Source organism: Syngnathus scovelli, chromosome 10 (genome assembly GCF_024217435.2).
Source record: "Syngnathus scovelli strain Florida chromosome 10, RoL_Ssco_1.2, whole genome shotgun sequence".
Lineage (NCBI taxonomy): Eukaryota > Metazoa > Chordata > Actinopteri > Syngnathiformes > Syngnathidae > Syngnathus > Syngnathus scovelli.
The window spans coordinates 10463565-10479933 of NC_090856.1; the positions used below are offsets into that span (position 1 = coordinate 10463565).

General features: G+C 45.9%; 2 long non-coding RNA genes across 3 annotated transcripts in view; one reads left to right on the forward strand and one right to left on the reverse strand.

Moving 5' to 3' along the window:
- Positions 1-854: 854 nt before the first annotated feature.
- LOC125972475 (uncharacterized) lies at positions 855-6278 on the forward strand. Its single transcript, XR_007482822.2, has 4 exons — positions 855-1564; positions 1822-1967; positions 5590-5742; positions 5972-6278. It is a non-coding gene; the product is annotated as an uncharacterized lncRNA (long non-coding RNA).
- Positions 6279-10044: 3766 nt separating this feature from the next.
- The window catches only part of LOC125976257 (uncharacterized), a 41424-nt gene continuing 35099 nt past the window's right edge, over positions 10045-16369 (reverse strand). For both annotated transcript variants that reach the window (XR_011087517.1, XR_011087518.1), the window contains 2 exons: positions 11056-11140; positions 10045-10424 (listed from right to left, as the gene is read on the reverse strand). This is a non-coding gene — a long non-coding RNA (uncharacterized lncRNA). The remainder of the gene's footprint in view (positions 10425-11055; positions 11141-16369) is intronic.

Consider the following 16369-nt stretch of genomic DNA (forward strand, 5'->3'; position numbering starts at 1 on the left):
TACTCCTTAATACTTACAGCAAACTTGTGAGCTCAAACCACGGTGAGGAAAATTATTTCTCTCAATGTGTAGTGAACACATAGGATGAAGTTGAGAGACAGCAATCCGTCTTCGGGTTCATCTCAGCATGCCGACATCTGCTCAATTGCGTTTCTTGCTCCTCCTCCGTATCTGACTTGTCGGCTTTCTCGCTGGCTCCCTCCCGCCTTCCTCGCGGTCCTACCTGCCAGCTGCTGCTCAGGGCCGCCTGGATTTTACAGTTTTCCAGGAGACAAAAGAACTCTTTTAAAAAATAGAAAAGCACCGACAGCAATGAAGTTCTTTGTTCTGCGCAGCAATTTGCTCTCACTCGCTCGCTTCGGTTTTATCCCCGAGGGAGTTTTCCGGCTCTCTGGTGTCTGGGTGGTGTCTAACGGTCACTCGCACCATCTTGCCCTTCCAACTTGAGCTACAAAGGCTCTGCTTTCCAGCAAAGGCTCAAATGGGAGAGCTTCTTTTTCAGCTGCTCGGACTTTTGTCACAGTTCAGCCAGCGTGTTACGTCTCATTTAAGTACTCTGTCCGCTTTGAGATGTCAAAAGTGTTTGTCAGCAGTTTTGATATTGAGCTGTCCATGCTCACTCCTACCAGCCCGCCTGAGCTCCGCTGGTTGCCCTCAGGCCGTTTAATTATCGAGGAGGAACAAAGTCTGAATTTGACACCAACAATTGGCCGCCATCAACTTTCCTAAACGCCTGCTCCGTAAATTATTGAACGGGACAAATCCAGAGTGACCCAAAAGCGCTGGACTGAAAGTAACAGATGGATAAAAGAAGAACGAAGAATTCAGTCTGACTGAACTAAGCACAAGGCTCATATAAGATCAGATTCTTGAGTACACGTATGTACATATGTTTCTCCCTAGAATCAGTTACACCGAAGGTCAAAGGTTATCCACACGGTGCCAGCGGGTACCCCCCCTCCTCCCTCAAGGACCCGATGAGGAGCAAGTGGGCCTGTTCTAAAAAGTAGCTCACCAGGGACATTGGGACTTCCTCAGTTTGCTCAAAGTGATCCTTTAAATGTAACCACTTGTAGAGATGTAAAGAAAAAAACAAAAATCTTTATCACTTTGGGCTTATTTTGTTCCCCCTGCCTTCAAAATAAAAGCTTATATTTCTATCCCCGTCTGGCACGTTCTACTCGTGCGTGAGTTTCATATTGTGCAAGGATTACCAAAGCTAATAGCAGCTGTTAGAGACCAATCAGCTTCTTGTACACACTCACCTCGTCGTTTCCATCAGCACAGAGATAAGGCAAACACGCCCACGCAGATCTGCGTGACTCATTTAACACACACACACACGCACACGCACACTCACACACACACACACACACACACACACACACACACACACACACACACACACACACACACACACACACGTACACACAGTCGTGCAGGTCTGCAGCAATTTGCACACCTGGCAGCTCGTAATGTGACAACGTTCTCCCATGACTCTGCCCATTTTCTTATTCCGGCAGGATGTTTGGGACTCTTTATTTCAGACATCTTCTCAATTTAGGTTAGCGGTTTTGTGAAAGTGTCAATGCAATCTTCGTATCCTTTTAGTTCTGAAATTAAAAGTTGTCTTTCCTCGTTGAGGACTAAAACATGAAGTAAAAGAAATACTTCTGGAACCTTTAGTTATGTGATTTTAGAACGCCTCCCTGTATTTTCTTCAAATAAGAATGATCATTCCATAATACGAAGAATATATTATTGTCATCATCTGTCACGTAAATGTGTTTATTTTTCAAATTCTTCTTTTTTGCTCTATAGGTCAAGGACGCAAAACAGAAACCGAGTGTGTGTGCGTGTGTACATGAGGAAAATGCACCTCTGTCAGCAGGCTGGATTAAATCCACAATAAGAACAAACTTCCAATCAAAGAAGCTCTAGCAAGGTTCCCGCCGTGGCTTACTCAGGTAAACCAATGCTTCCTGTACACTTTGACGCTCGCTGCGATTACAGCTGTGTTCACACCGGCTACAGCACACCTGTGTGTGCGCGTGTGTGTGTGCGTGGTTTTGTGTGTATGCGTGCGCGAGCATTCCCTCCCCCAAGCAGCAGGGTTTTAGCAAGTGCATTTAGAGATCAGAGGTTTCTCGGGGCGATAATGCTGCCAATTCCGCTACCTCCCTCTGAACAAAATACACCTGAAAACACTCGCACAGGTGTGTGCGTGTGTGTGCGCGTGCTCGTGTGTGTGTTTGTGGGGAAAAGGCGGATAGGAGGCGTGAAAGGGAGGGGAAAGAGAAAACACATAAGCACTCGCTCACATGTACCAAAATAAACACTCCTGCTCATCTAATTTTCGCTCCTTCGTCCCCGCGAACACCCGCGCGCGCGCACGCACGCACACGCTCATGCAAACAGGTCCATTTTTGCAGGCCTCGCAGGCATAGGATTATGTCTCCCTGGAAAGATTATCCACAGTATGAAACAGGAGGAGTGCTCAGAGTGAACTTTGAAACTAATTCAATAATTGCCTCTGCCGGGGTGGTCATTTTAACTTTTCTTGGCAGTCCGACCGGGCGGGATGACGCGCTCGCTCGCATCGCCCATCCGCCGCACACTAACTTAGATTTTTCATCATTGTCAACATTACTACCGTCCATGTGGTGCTCAGTTTTTTTTTGTTTTTTGACTCGACAGTTGAGCAGAGTTGAGCAATGTTTGAAGAAGCATTTGAAATTTGGGAGCTTATGATCAGGGGATGCTTTGAGAATAATTGTCAATTTTGGCTATGTGAAGCCCTTTGAGACTGTTTGTGATTTAGGGCTATACAAATAAACTTGACTTGACTTGACTTGACTTGAAATGCAATGAAAGTGCTTTTGCTGTCATACTTTGCAATACTTTTATGTTTTGAGCGATCAATACAGGCAATTAGAATTCCTTTTAAGGAAGCAGCACAAGTTGTCTGCCGCACCCCAAAAAAACCCGATACGCTCCGAATAGTGGGGGTCCACTCTACGAGCAAGTGATTCTGAAAAGAACCTCATTGTCCTTCTGACACCTTTTTCTTTGTTTTCCTGGGAACGGAATGACATAAATGGCGCCTTACTTTGAAATATGGACTCAAACTTTTAATACAGCCAAAAGTGGAGAAACCGAGGAGGGATTTTCAAGTAAATGTCGATGGGGGGGGTTACATTGATTGCGGTGTAAATGTCTGCCTCCTTCACTTCCTGTTTGACTCTTGTGTACACTGATCTCCATGGCAACAAAATATATGGGATACAGGTTTTGAGGTCCTCCTCCCGCTGACCTCATAACGTTTGCACGTAGCTTTCTAGTGACACTTTCCGATGACTTATGACTGTTTCAAACATGTATTTTCAAGTAGACGGGCACTGATAATCGACATATTGACGAATATCGGCAACGGCCTTATTTGAAAATCGATAATAGATCGATTTAAGACTGCGTTAACATCAGCGGGCTTTTGATTTTAATTTTATGTTAACTTTGTGAGGCAAGCTGGACATGGTGAACCTTTTGTTTAGGTTTGAAGTGAAAGTTCAACGTTTGGGTTATTTTGTATAGGGAATTGATCAACGGATCCGTGATAATTAATCAAAGCTGCTTCGCTCCTAAAGAAAAGTCGATCCCGAAACAGTGAGAGCCACAAAACACAGTCATATGTAGTACGCTCCAAAAACGACGTGCACATAAACAACAATAAACATGAACTCAAGATGGTCTTGGTGTGTGTGTGTTTGTGTGTTTGTGTGAGCGCGTGTGTTCATTCCCACCGAGTGTGCGCAGGCATCAAGTGTCCGACGGCTGGAAATGTGTGTCTGTGCCTGTTGTGTATGTGAGCCAGATGAGCTCATTGTGGCTCTGTGAATGGTAATCACAGTAGTCCCCTCGCGGCAGCCGTGTGTAACCCGCCGAAACCCAAACAGCAGATGAAGGCGATAATGCGGACACACTTTGAGAGGAGACGCTGGGTTATTGTGCAACTTGAACCCTGATGTCTCAGTACCAGCTGAGCTCATGTTTTGCACCAATAAAAGTGAGACAGAGAGACAGAGAAGCATTTTGCTCAGAAGCAAAACAAAAAAACAGCTTTAATCCAAAATGCAATCCAAGAGTCCTTGTATTTGTATTTGAAATCATTACGTTTTGTGGTCAATCTTGATTGACCACAAAATTGCGTTCCCCCCCCCCCCCCCCCCCCCCCCCCCTCTCACTTGTCCCTCCATCCTCGTCCAGCTGCAAATACACTAGTTATGTTAGCTACGCAGAAGTTTGCTCCTTGACGGGGCAGTAAAAATTGTCATTACTCTGAACACATTTTGTGTTAATAAGAAAAAACTTTTTCCCATCATTCTATTGACTGTAATTTGTAGATTTTGGGTGACGACAGGTTACACCACACATCATGACATAGTTGCTAATGGGCAGTGTGCGTGTGCGTGGCGCCCTACGTCCCCCAGGCAGCTGCTTCCAGATGACCCCCAGCAGAGAGCTGTCATTGGACATCTGCATCACACACACTTGCGTGTCTGACGTGTGTGTGTGTGCACGCGGGAGTCCGAGTGTCTGCACCAAGGTGCAAGTGCGGCAGCCTCTTTTCTGCTCGGTTGCGCCTCCGTCACAAGTATTCCGGGCGTCTCCCGGCCACACACACTGACAACCTCTCAACGCGTAGCAAGTTTTACATCGGATTGTCTGGCCGATATAATCAATCAGATCAATTTACCGAGCTGCCTTTCAGCGACTGCCAAGCTATAAAATGATATCACATGTCAAGATGACAAACGAATTAGCAGACGAAAGCAGACAGACAGGAAGTAGGAACTTTGGTGGCTAACTGGTTGCGCTGTGCACGTCTGACGGAGCAATCTCCTCCAATCTGCTGAAACAATGTGATGAGGTCTGTGTGAGAATCGCGGCCGGGTAGGCTCGGCTCCCGCGCCGCTGAGATTGGGGCCAAAGGTCGCCGGGGAACCAGGGAGCTGTCATGCTCCATTACACGCCGCTTACATGACGGAGCGAACAGTGCGGCGGGCGCGTAAAGAAGCGCCCTCGTTTGGATGATTGCATACTGTACACTGGCCTGCTGCTTGTTTGCACCAACATCAAGAAATGTTGCAAGAAGCGCCTCCATCCCGATTGTCTGTTGCTTTGGAATTGTTTAGTTGGCTGTTTTAGGGAATGACCGTCAAAAGTCAGATCGAGGTTTTGAACTTTGTCTCGTGATTTTTAAAGACACTGATAACTCACAGCAATCATCTCTTGCTTCCTTTTGGTTTTGTTGAAGGAAATTTGGTTTCATCCACTAATTAATTTTGGGCTGTATTTGGCACAGGGGTGGGCGCTTTATCAGATTTTAACGATCAGTCAGACATCATCGTCAAACCATTTTAGTTTTTTCAAGTCGATCTGGCGGGAATTCCTTCAGTCTGACGATTGATGAGAACATTGGAAAATGACGGGCTAACCACCACTGGAAGTGGATTTTTTTCCATCTTTGTAATTGTCGCTAACTGTGTTGTGTCATTTCAGTGACCATCTCCTTTCCTGTCATTTGAAAAGTCTCTGCCGTAGGTTATGCAGCCCCGAAGTTTGAAAAGGTCGATTTGAGAGGCCGGCGATTCCTCGTCTGAGACACCTTGCCGGCAGCGGGCCAGCCGCTTCCCTGACAGAAGCTGCTCTCAGCTGTCCGGAGTCGATTCATCACGCCAACAGGTTGGCCGCCTTCATGACTGCTCACTCTGCCGAGAGATGTGATGATGATGGCGTGTGTGTATATGTGCGACTATGGAGACGTTTGTCTTCATTTGTCTGCTTCAAACAAGACAAGATTAGCAAGACGCAAGATTGAGTTTGCGCTCCAATTACATGCTTGATTCAAAACTGTGCTGCGTGACATTCACACCCACCAGACAAGAATTTAATTCTTCATCTTTCCTCATAGAACTCCCCATTGTTGAACGCCATGGACAGGAAAGTCACCTGCAAGAACTGGATGTTGGGATTCCCAGCAGGTCCGTGTGAAGTGGGCGGTTACGGCGCAAGCCGCTCCAGAACAAACACCTCATGTTTTGTTAAAGCCTAGTAGAAAAAAAAAACTGGCCTAACCTGTCCCAGAGTCCCTCTGCTATGTCACCGTGTGTGTGTGTGTGTGTGTGTGTGTGTGTGTGTGTGTGTGTGTGTGTGTGTGTGTGTGTGTGTGTGTGTGTGTGCGTGTGTGTGTGTGTGTGTGGGCTACTTACCTCACCGCGTGCTGCGGAAAAACATCCGAACATTGATCAAAACAGTAGAAGGCAGATAAAGATAAGGCCCTCTGTTGAATGACATATCTGTTTTTGGGCTGCGTGGTTCCCCTTGAAGGGAGCGGGGTGGGTCCAGTCGTGCTCGGGAGGGACGACGAGCAGGTCCCGACTTGTTACGTTGCCACCGGGTCAAATGTCTGCCTCTGACTGGAATGCTCGCAGAGGGCAGATAAGAAAAGCCGCGGCAGTCGTGTGTGGAGATGCTTTTGGCTTGTGATAACGTTAAAAGGGAGTTCCGCCCCGGCTTGGTTTTTGAACAGCGTAGGTGGGCAAAAACATGCGACAAAAATGGAAGGTGGAGAGTTCTAGGCACTCTCCAACAGAATTCGGCGGCAGCACAAGCGATACTTTCTGATTTGACACTCTGTGTTGTTTGTCATTGAGCTGCCATCCAGCTGGCCACATGACATAAACTCTGAGTGGAAAATTACCCTGTGGCTTTTCTACTTCTCTATGAAGTGAAAAAAAAACATTCTGTTAAATTTGGTGGGCACACCTGGTGAACGTGCGAAGGATAGTAATGGGCTTTCAGGTTTCTGATTCAGGGTTAGGGTTTAGGATTTGGAATTTTGAATGAGCAGATGAATTTACTAAATGGCAAAATGTTGTGTTCCCATGTGTTAAAAACAATAAAGGACGTTCGAGAGCCTTCTGCCCTGTATTCAGCATTCAATGCGAGATCGTGTTCCACACGAGCTCGGCAAGACCAATTCTGCCCTTTTCAACTTGAAGCCGATCGTGTCAAGCGTCCTCTTTTAGCAACTGTTAGCGTGGATGCTAAAAGGCTTACTCCACTTCAGCTTACTTTGATATTTGCTCTCAATGTTCTAGCCGAGCAGGCGCGTTGAGTCAAGTGGAAGTTTCGCCATCTAGACGTTATTTTCTTTTTCGACAACTTCTGCATTAATATGTTTGATGAAGGACAAGCGTTTGACTTTCATTCCTCCGCCCGACGACACTTTAATATGTTACACATTAACTCTGCGGACAGTGTCGGCGGTGAGACAGTGACCGACGCGTGTGGCCCGGGCGTGTAATTGTGTTGTAGCCTGGCTCCAAGGTTTGTTTTCCAAGCCCGGAGATGATTGCCATTGATAAGGCGGCGGCTCTAAATATAAAGTTGTGAAATCATTAAAAGCACGTAAATATACCCCTCCAATCCCTTTACACTAATCCTAAGCATGGCCAATGAAACTATTCATTAGAAAATCATCAGCTTTGCTTCATTCCAGGATTTTCAGCGTGTGTGTGTGTGTCTAAGCAGAGTGTGTCGTGTGGAGCTTAGCCGCAATTACGTATGTGTGTTCATGTGGTGCCTGCGTGTTTATTGCTTATTTATGCAAATCGCTGTGCCATTTTTACACGGCTAAAAGTGACAACATTAGCTTTAATCCGGGATATGAGACGTTATTCTCGAAAACCTTGCTAGATTGGTCACCTCAAAATTAAAAAACGGACTACTTTCTCCTCAAAAACTCCTGGGCAACAAACCAACTGGGCCAGGTGGACAAGGCCCCTCACATCGGATCCTGCAAATGCAAGAATTGTCATTGCTGAGCATGAATTAACGGAACTCCAAGATGAACGATTCACCAAATTCAGCTTAACAAAAAATCGCCATGCTCCTTACCAACAAGATGGAAGAGAGGGCTTCCATTTCAGGCCGAGCAATGGATGTTGGTGAACCTTCCCCTAGGTGTGTGAGTTTGTGTGCATGTGCGTGTGTGTGCTGAGGCAGGCTACTTGGCAGCCGGTTGGAGGAAAGATTATCTTGACAAATTGGATAAACATCTTGTGTGTGACAGGATGCTGATGGAGGGTCTGCCCGTCCACACACAAAGACACACACATGGCCGCACACAGCTGGGGTGGTTGGTTTGTTTAGCCGCAGAGCCGGTGTGTCCTCGTTGGGTGTGCGTGCGTGAGGCCCGGCCGGGCCCGGCCTCCAGGCAGGTAACAACAGGTCTCCCTCCTCAAACAGAACATGCAGGTTCTCAGGTGTGTCTGCTTTCTCGCTCCTCTCTGCGTGTTTGTTTGTGTGGAAAAGGGCACTCCACACATCAGATTGGAAATGTGTTTGTCTTGTTTGTCAGATGGCCAACGTGCGACCCTCCAGCATGAAAATTCACAAGGCAGTGTTTGACGGAAATATTTCCTTGTTGAAAATCGGAAAGAGGAAAAATTTTCCATTTGACAATTTGTGACAGGAATGCGACACCTCCATGAAGTGTGAGGAGCTCCCCATGTATGCTGTCCAACCAGTTGACGAACGCAGCTTAGGCTTGTGTTTTGTTTGTAACGTTGGATGAAAAATCACCGTTTGTCATTCTTGACGTCAGAGACACGTACGAGGGAGAGCTGTGTTGTCAAAACTCCACAAGCGCAGCGTTAACTCTAATTCCCATCTCAGTACGTGAAACTAGAAATTGTGCAATTTCTGCAGAAATTGTGTGTGATTGCTGAAATGTGAAAACGCAAGTGTAATCATGATAAGAATTGAATTGAATGAATTATAAGGCTTAATATTTCATTTGTTTCAAAGTATGGTTAGGGTTTGAATGTAGGGTTTCAAACTAAGGTTAGGTTTTCAAACTAGATTAGATTTGTTTTTTAAACTCGGGTTTTATATTACGGTTAGAGTTTCAATTTAGGGCTTCAAAAAAATGAGCTCGACGTCATCTTCCATGTCATCGAGGCACAGCCAGCCTGAGAGACGTCGGGCGACGCTGCCTTCTTGCTGACCTCCACAGTCAACTCGAAAATGATTTCTTCTTGGTTGTTCCTGTGAGGTGAAATGGAGTCGGGCGCCGTGGACGCCTCCAGGCCATTTGGCATTGCAAAAGCTTTGCAATTATACATACTTCGCCAGTGTATGTGTGTGTCTCCTCAACCATAAAATGCTTCCAAATATCCGAGTGTTGCTTTATTACCACAAAAACTTACAGCCATTGATGAGCAAAATTTGCCCAATCAACGGGATACGATTTGCCGCTCTACACTTGACTGCGGCGTTTAATGGACTCAGCTGCAATTCATCACTCTCAAGTCATCTCCACCCAGTAAACACAGATAGCAGCGTTTGATTAGTGTGATCTCGTCAATATAGGCGAGACCCAATCGATAAGGTTAAACACACTCATGCACTTCACCTCAGCAGCATGAACGTGAGTATTTAAGAGAGGAAGAGACCGTAGAGTTGGGGGGGGGGGGGGGGGGGGTTGAGTGTGTGTGTGTGTGTGTGTGTGTGTGTGTGTGTGTGTGTGTGCGCGTGTGTATAATCGAGTCATGTAACAGACAGTAAGAGAATCCGTTTCATCACCGGAGGCCTTAGCAATGAGCAGGAAGACACCAAGAAGAAGAACTGGGAAGGGGAGTGGCAAAAAGAGTATCAAATGATTTGACACGCGTAAGCACACACGCAAACGCGCAACCGTCAGCTCCCATCAGTTGCCTGCAGATTTTGGAGTGGTGACCGCAGTAGTCATGTGATCATTTACACTCGTTTCAACAGATAACCGGAGGCGATTGTTGCCCAGATTCTAGACACGTTCTGGGGTCTCTGTCATTCCATCTAAGGCGGAACCTCTCTACATGGCGTGACTTGATTTCTTTAAAGAAGAAATACATTTCAGGCCTATATTGTGACTCTTCGTTTGAACAACAACTTTTAATTTGCTGTCAACAACAAATGTCATGAACGAGACGTGAGAGGTCATGACGTTCAATGCTGAGGCTTTTATTCATGGTGAAACCATTTATGTACATTCTCCAGGCTTTCATTCCAAAGCAGATTTGATTGGGGAATGTGACAAACTTTCATTGTATAGCGCCAACTACTGTCGGGGAGGACTTACTCCATGCCTCAATTGGCGGTGACTGATATCGGCAGCCTCACCGATTGAAATGAGGCTGCTATTGAGACTCAACCATCCCTACATCATCGGTTACAAAAATCAAAATCGGAAATTGTCTCAAAACTGTTCAAAACAGTTAGGCTCAATTCAATGCGCCGGGTATTGGCCTCCAGTGTGATGTCAGCAATGTCCTGGACTCTCGTGGGAGCCCGCTGCTCTGATGCAACACCTTTGCCGGCTCCTACACAAAAGAGAGAAAGTCACGCCAGTGTCATGGAGAAAGAAAATCGAAAGGGACTCATCTTACTCTACATGAAAGTCTTCTCTCACTCAGCGCAATCATCCAAGAAAGGCTCACGGCATCTTCTCTGGAGGAATAACGTGCAAAAAGACTTTTTGATACCAATTTCTCTCTCTCTCTCTATCTATCTATATCTATATATGTGTATCTATATAATAGCATGGCTAACTTTGTCTCACAGATAGGATTTAAAAACCATTAATTGTGATGCTTTTCTTTGAAGAAGGTCACTTTTCTTATTTTGGTTTGGATGGTGTCTTTCTGATGGGTTCCCTTCACGTTGAATCAAACACAATTACCATCTGATTTCTTTCAGAGGACCATTAGCTCATGTGCGTATATGTCTCAGCTTGAGTGTATTTAAATAGCATAAAGTAATTGGTAAAACAGGACAGCCGTCTTTGTGGAATTACTCGAGCTGTCTCACTCATCCTCCCGCTGAAATGTGGATCATATTCAAACTATAATAGGCCGTGAGTTAAGACGATTTTATGTTCGTAATTACAGAGGGGTGTTGGAAGTTCTTTTGTTTTCCGTGCTAAAAAGAGGGGAAGGACATGAAAAGAATTACCACCAGATGATTCCATAGCTTCTTTAGCTGTCGTGGACACGGCAACTCATTGAAAAGGGAGGATGACAGCACACCTTGCTCGCCCCTGAAATGACAGTTGTACTCATTAGCATCACATTCTTGGAGGAACAGTGGACGTAATTCTTATCTTGGATTGCGTTATTCAGACCACTTTTCAACACACGGAGCGCTCTCGCACAGGTTGACGCGGCCGAGACCACCTGGCGACTCCTTGACAACACTCAGACATTCACTTAGTAGGGTCGCCCTGCAAACGGACCTCACAAAAACTCTTCTTCACGTCTGCCACTTTTCTCCCTCATCCCTGGTTCAACCCTCCCCCCCTTTGCTTCCCTGGGCAGCTCAGTGGGAACCCCACTCTCGCTCTCTCTCTTCCCCTCTGTCTCTTAACCTCTCTCGCCCCCTCCCTCAGGCCAGAAGAAGCCACGCCTTGAGGCCCTGCTCCCATTGTGAGCCCTCTGCTACTTCTGTTTGGGGCCTTTGTGTGCCGCTAATCAGCCGTGGGGCCGTGCTCGGCCTCAAATGTGTGTATGTGTGTGTGTGTATGTGTGTGTGCGCGTGTGAGTGTGTCCCTTGCCCTCATTACGTAGCCACACTGGGAGGCCAGCATGGGAAGTTTCTGCTGCACTACCCCCCCCTCCCTCCATCCCCATTTGATTCTTATACCACACAAAAAATTTTCGAGCTGCACTGCCCTTAACTTTTTATACAGCACATTAGTGCAATGTACAGAGCTGATAAAAGTTTTGATTTGTTTGGTGGTTTGGATCGCTACGACGTCAAGTTAGGACAGTTGCAATGATAAATATAACTTATCCCAACTAGTAATGAAAATCCGTTTTCCACATAGCAATATTGCCAGTTGAGTTTAAAAAAAAACATTACTGGTAGTTGAGACGTACTCGACTGTATTGCCAATGAAGTGAGTATGTAATAATTGTGACAAGCAGACAGATGACATCTTTGATGGTTCGAGAGTCCATTTAGTGTCAGTCGTAAATATGAGCCGGACCGAGTCGATCTTTATTGCTCCGTCTCCGTCCCGCTGGCTTGCCCTTCACCCGTCCCGTCCATCCTCCGCTTTACCACCCTGTCATCTGTCCGGTCCTGCTTTTAATTTGCTGATTCCCGTGCCCCCCCCACGTCAATCAGGATGTGTGTGTTTTGCCCCAAGGTGTTTTAGCACCTTGACTTGACAACAAATTTGGTTTCTTCTGCTTTTCACAAATGGGAGACAATAGCCGCTAGCTTGTTTCCGCTACGTCATTTCCAGGAAATAATTTTTGGGACACTTTTTGGTGCTGATAGATGTCATCATTACACGTTTGAGTTATTGAGTAGTTTCCATTGACTATAATTTTGGAGAGTACGTGCGTGCGCATGAGAGACGAAGAAATAGGAAAAGAAACGCTAATTACTGGTGACTCAGGGTTGTGTGACGATAATCCCCTGAAAATCTACACTGGTACAGGTGCTTGCTAAATCCAATTATCAAGCAAGGAGGAGGGAACCGCAAAAGAGGAAACCTGCTAAACTGGTAGTGAAATCAAATAAATGAACATCGTGTTTGCACGGAAGCCATCAATCTTGCATTTTAGTGTACCTTTAATTCTTAAACACAAATCATGGTCATAATCAGGCAGAATTTCCAAAAGCCTCAAGAGCACAAGAAATCGATCTGGCAATAGCAATGTCAGGACTTATTTTTGAATGTCGATCCAGATGTACAGCATGCACACAGGGCAGAGCTCAACTTGTCTTCGGCTTTACGGCGACCAGGACCACACAGATGCAGAGAGGCTTTTACGCCTCATTCAAAGCAGCACGGTCGTTTGTCTGAAGGAGATCACTCCGGGCCAGTGTTGACCAATGGCAACGCTCCACAAAAGTTCCTGAATGAAGCTTGCGGTAACATTCACAAGAAAATTTCTAATGCACTATATTCCATTTAAAAGTGACATTTAATTGATTCGATTTAAACATCTAAAAGGAGAGTGCATATCTGAGCCCTTGCTCTGCATTTGTTTTGGAAATTACAATTTGCAAGGTTTCACTGGCATACAAAAATGACACATATCTGATCAAAAATCAAAGCATAGACCAGGTCTATCTATGTAATCATGGTTTTCTTTTCTCTTGTGTGACTCATCAGATGGCTTCTGAGATTATCGTGCTTTCCTGAATGTGCTAGTCAGTCATCTGCAGTGACACAGGCATCAAACATCGCTACGTTGGCTTAAGCTACCCTAGCCTAAACCGAAACCGAAGCCAAAACCAAAGGCCAATAGCTGGAGCACCTGTTTCAGTGCATCTCTTGCATGTTGCGAGCGGCGGCCCATTTCCTGGCATGAACGACTTAAGGAGGGGCAGCAGAAAGAAGCACCAAAGGGAGAAGAAACAAGAAAGAATGAGAGCACTCCAGTCTCCCGCCAGACTTGTAATAGAGGTTTGATTAGCAAGCATGTAATGTACTTTAGCCCAACAGCTGGAGATGCAGGAGGGGAAGGGGATGAGGGATGGAGGGAAAGGTAGCACAGGAGGGAGGACAATATATAGGCAGCCCTCCCAGCATGTCCTCTCCTATCACCCCCACAATACTTTGGCCCAGGACAGAAATTGTCCCCCTCCTCTAAAACCTAACCTAACCTCCTGTGGCTCCCCCCCCCCCCCCCCCCCCCACCCAGACGAACGCCGTCGCAAGCTCCCCTCCTATAGATGCACCATGCTGTGTAAGCGGTGGCTGTGGGTGGGGCCGAATGAGGTTGGAGGTCAGAAGCAGGAAGGGTCTTTTTTTTTTTTCCCCTTCCTGCCCCCATTAACAAGCAGTGAGTCTGCACGCAGGAAGTTGTTTGTGCGCAGACAATGCAAGTTTGTTTGATTTGTGCTGAGTAAAAATGGCAGTGTTGTTGCTCAGCTGGCGTTAGGGTTATAGGCTAAAGAAAATGTTGAGGCAGCATCCATCAGCCGGCTGCTTTTAAGGATGAGACTAAACGGAAGCTGAAAGAAAAAACAAATGCTGGGAAGGTCAGTGCCATAAGAATCATCAGAGAAAATATGTGTCGAATCCATTTCTGTTGGAAAATGTTTGTCTGAAGAGCATTTTATCCTGGCCCAAGTTGCTGGCACGTGAAATGCTCTCGCAATATAATTTAGATAACTTGTACCAAAAAAGTCTAACATTAAATGTACATCCACTTTGATATGTCACATTCTTGTTCAGCAACAACAAAATCACGAAAATAAAGCAAAATGGGAAGAACCGAAGAAGCAAAAGTTTGTCTTGCTGCCGTACCTCCCACCGTGTCAGATTAGCGTTTGCGTCCCCCTGCGCTCCGACTCGCTGCGCTGTCAGCTCAGAGTGTGAGCGCAGCAACATTAATGCGTGGAGACACCTGACAAGCCCGCCGGCCTTTTGGGCTCACCCTAACCACTCTGGATCCCGACCCGTTGGGAATTCCAAGCGCAAAACCAAACAGTCGCCACGGGAGCCAGTTGGCATCTGCTGGGCTGACCGGGCAAAGGTCCTCGGGAGGGGCAAGGCCTTGAAATGGTGCCACCGGCCAGCCCGAGCTCGTTGAAAGATGAAAATAAACGCATTTTAGCGCCGGCGTGGTGAGCTCGTTAGCGCGGCTGCCTCAGAATGTCAAATCGGTCACTTACGATCTACGACGAAGATTCTCTGTCTTACTCTGACATTTGGAACCTTTCCGACAACTGACAACAAATTTGAGTCTTCAAGCCAGGTGGCCCATTCTGCAATTCTTGGATGTGAAAATTAGACTTGAGTACATCTAAAGGTGTTTCTAAAATGCTCCTCAACAACAAAAGATGTTTGACAAAAAGAGTCGTTCTGAACACGTGGCTGCCGTGTGTTTGAAGCCCCGCGAAGGCTCTTCCCGAAGAGTCGAGAGTACACTGGTGCCATTAACTTGAAAATTAATGAGGATTTTGCAGTGTTGAAAGTACAGTAGCTTGTGAACGCTTGTATCTGTTAAGCCACGCACGCTCGCTCCCGCTCTCTCCAGATGCCCTCATTAATTTTAGATTGCCTCTAAATGAGTCCCCTTCATCGTGCCGGAGGTCCACTAAATTAGATTCATTTATATTTAAATTGTGAAACAGCCGCGCTTAATGAGAAAATTGTTACTTTAGGGGTTAGTCCAGATGAGTTGATTGGACAGCTCAGTGCCGGGTGGACCAAAGTCAGTCGCGGCAAACCCAAATGCTTTGAGTTCAACAAAATGCTACGCGCCATTCTGCTCCATCAACTGTATCTTCGTAAAATTATTTCAGCAAATTAAAGCGACCGGGACGGTGGAGATTTTCTTTCTCGCTGTGCAGTATTCCATCCAGAAGGGAAATTGGTACATTATTTTTACAAGCTGTCTACGCAGAAAACAAAATGTTGAATTGACTCAATTTTATTTGGTCAAGTGGTTGCACAAAACAAAATCAACTGGATCCAGATACGTTTCCCAAGAAGGTGCACAGTCTACGGACAAAACATATCTGCTTGACAAAATAAAATTGAGTCAAATCAACTTTTTTTTTGACATTTTTACCACGACATGAGCCAATTGGCCAATGGGAGATGTTGACCATCTCGACTCAACAGGTGCGTGGAGCATCACAAGCAGTCAAGCATCTTGCTCAAAATGAATGTGTCGGAACATCATGGAGCCACACGCAGCTCTCGACGTCCTAAGCCCCCAGCAGGAATTTGACTGTTAGGAATCTAAGTGCCAAGCGTTTAAAACCTGAGGAATGCTATTGTTCTGGTCACAGCTGCAGTAGCGACTGCTGCCAGTGTGTGCAGTGAGTGTGTGTTTGTGTGTGTTTTGCAGAGTGGGAGGAGCAGTGGAAGGTGTGAAAAAGGCAACTTTACGTGTTTCCAGTGCTATTTGGTGTGATGACAAAGCCACACATAGTTGACAAGAAGTTGACACATTCCTCATGCCTGGAAGCTGGTGCCACTCGCTCTCGCTCGGCCTTCACAACGCCTTCTCACACAAGCGCAAAACAGCAAAGATTCAAGCAAGTACACCACAACTGAATTAGAAAGACCCAGAAATAAAACACCCAACTGTCATTTGTTCCCTTTGTTTTTATGTAGAATTGTAACCTATTAGGCTGTCATTAATTTCCCCAAATAAGCAAGAAAGTCAAATATTTTCACAGGTTAACACAAAAGTGTGTTTTCAAAACAACATGGACAACACTTAGATGATTAAAAAGGTCATCCACCTTACACGTTATTCCAAACCAGATGCCAAACTTTGAAAGGTTAATTAAC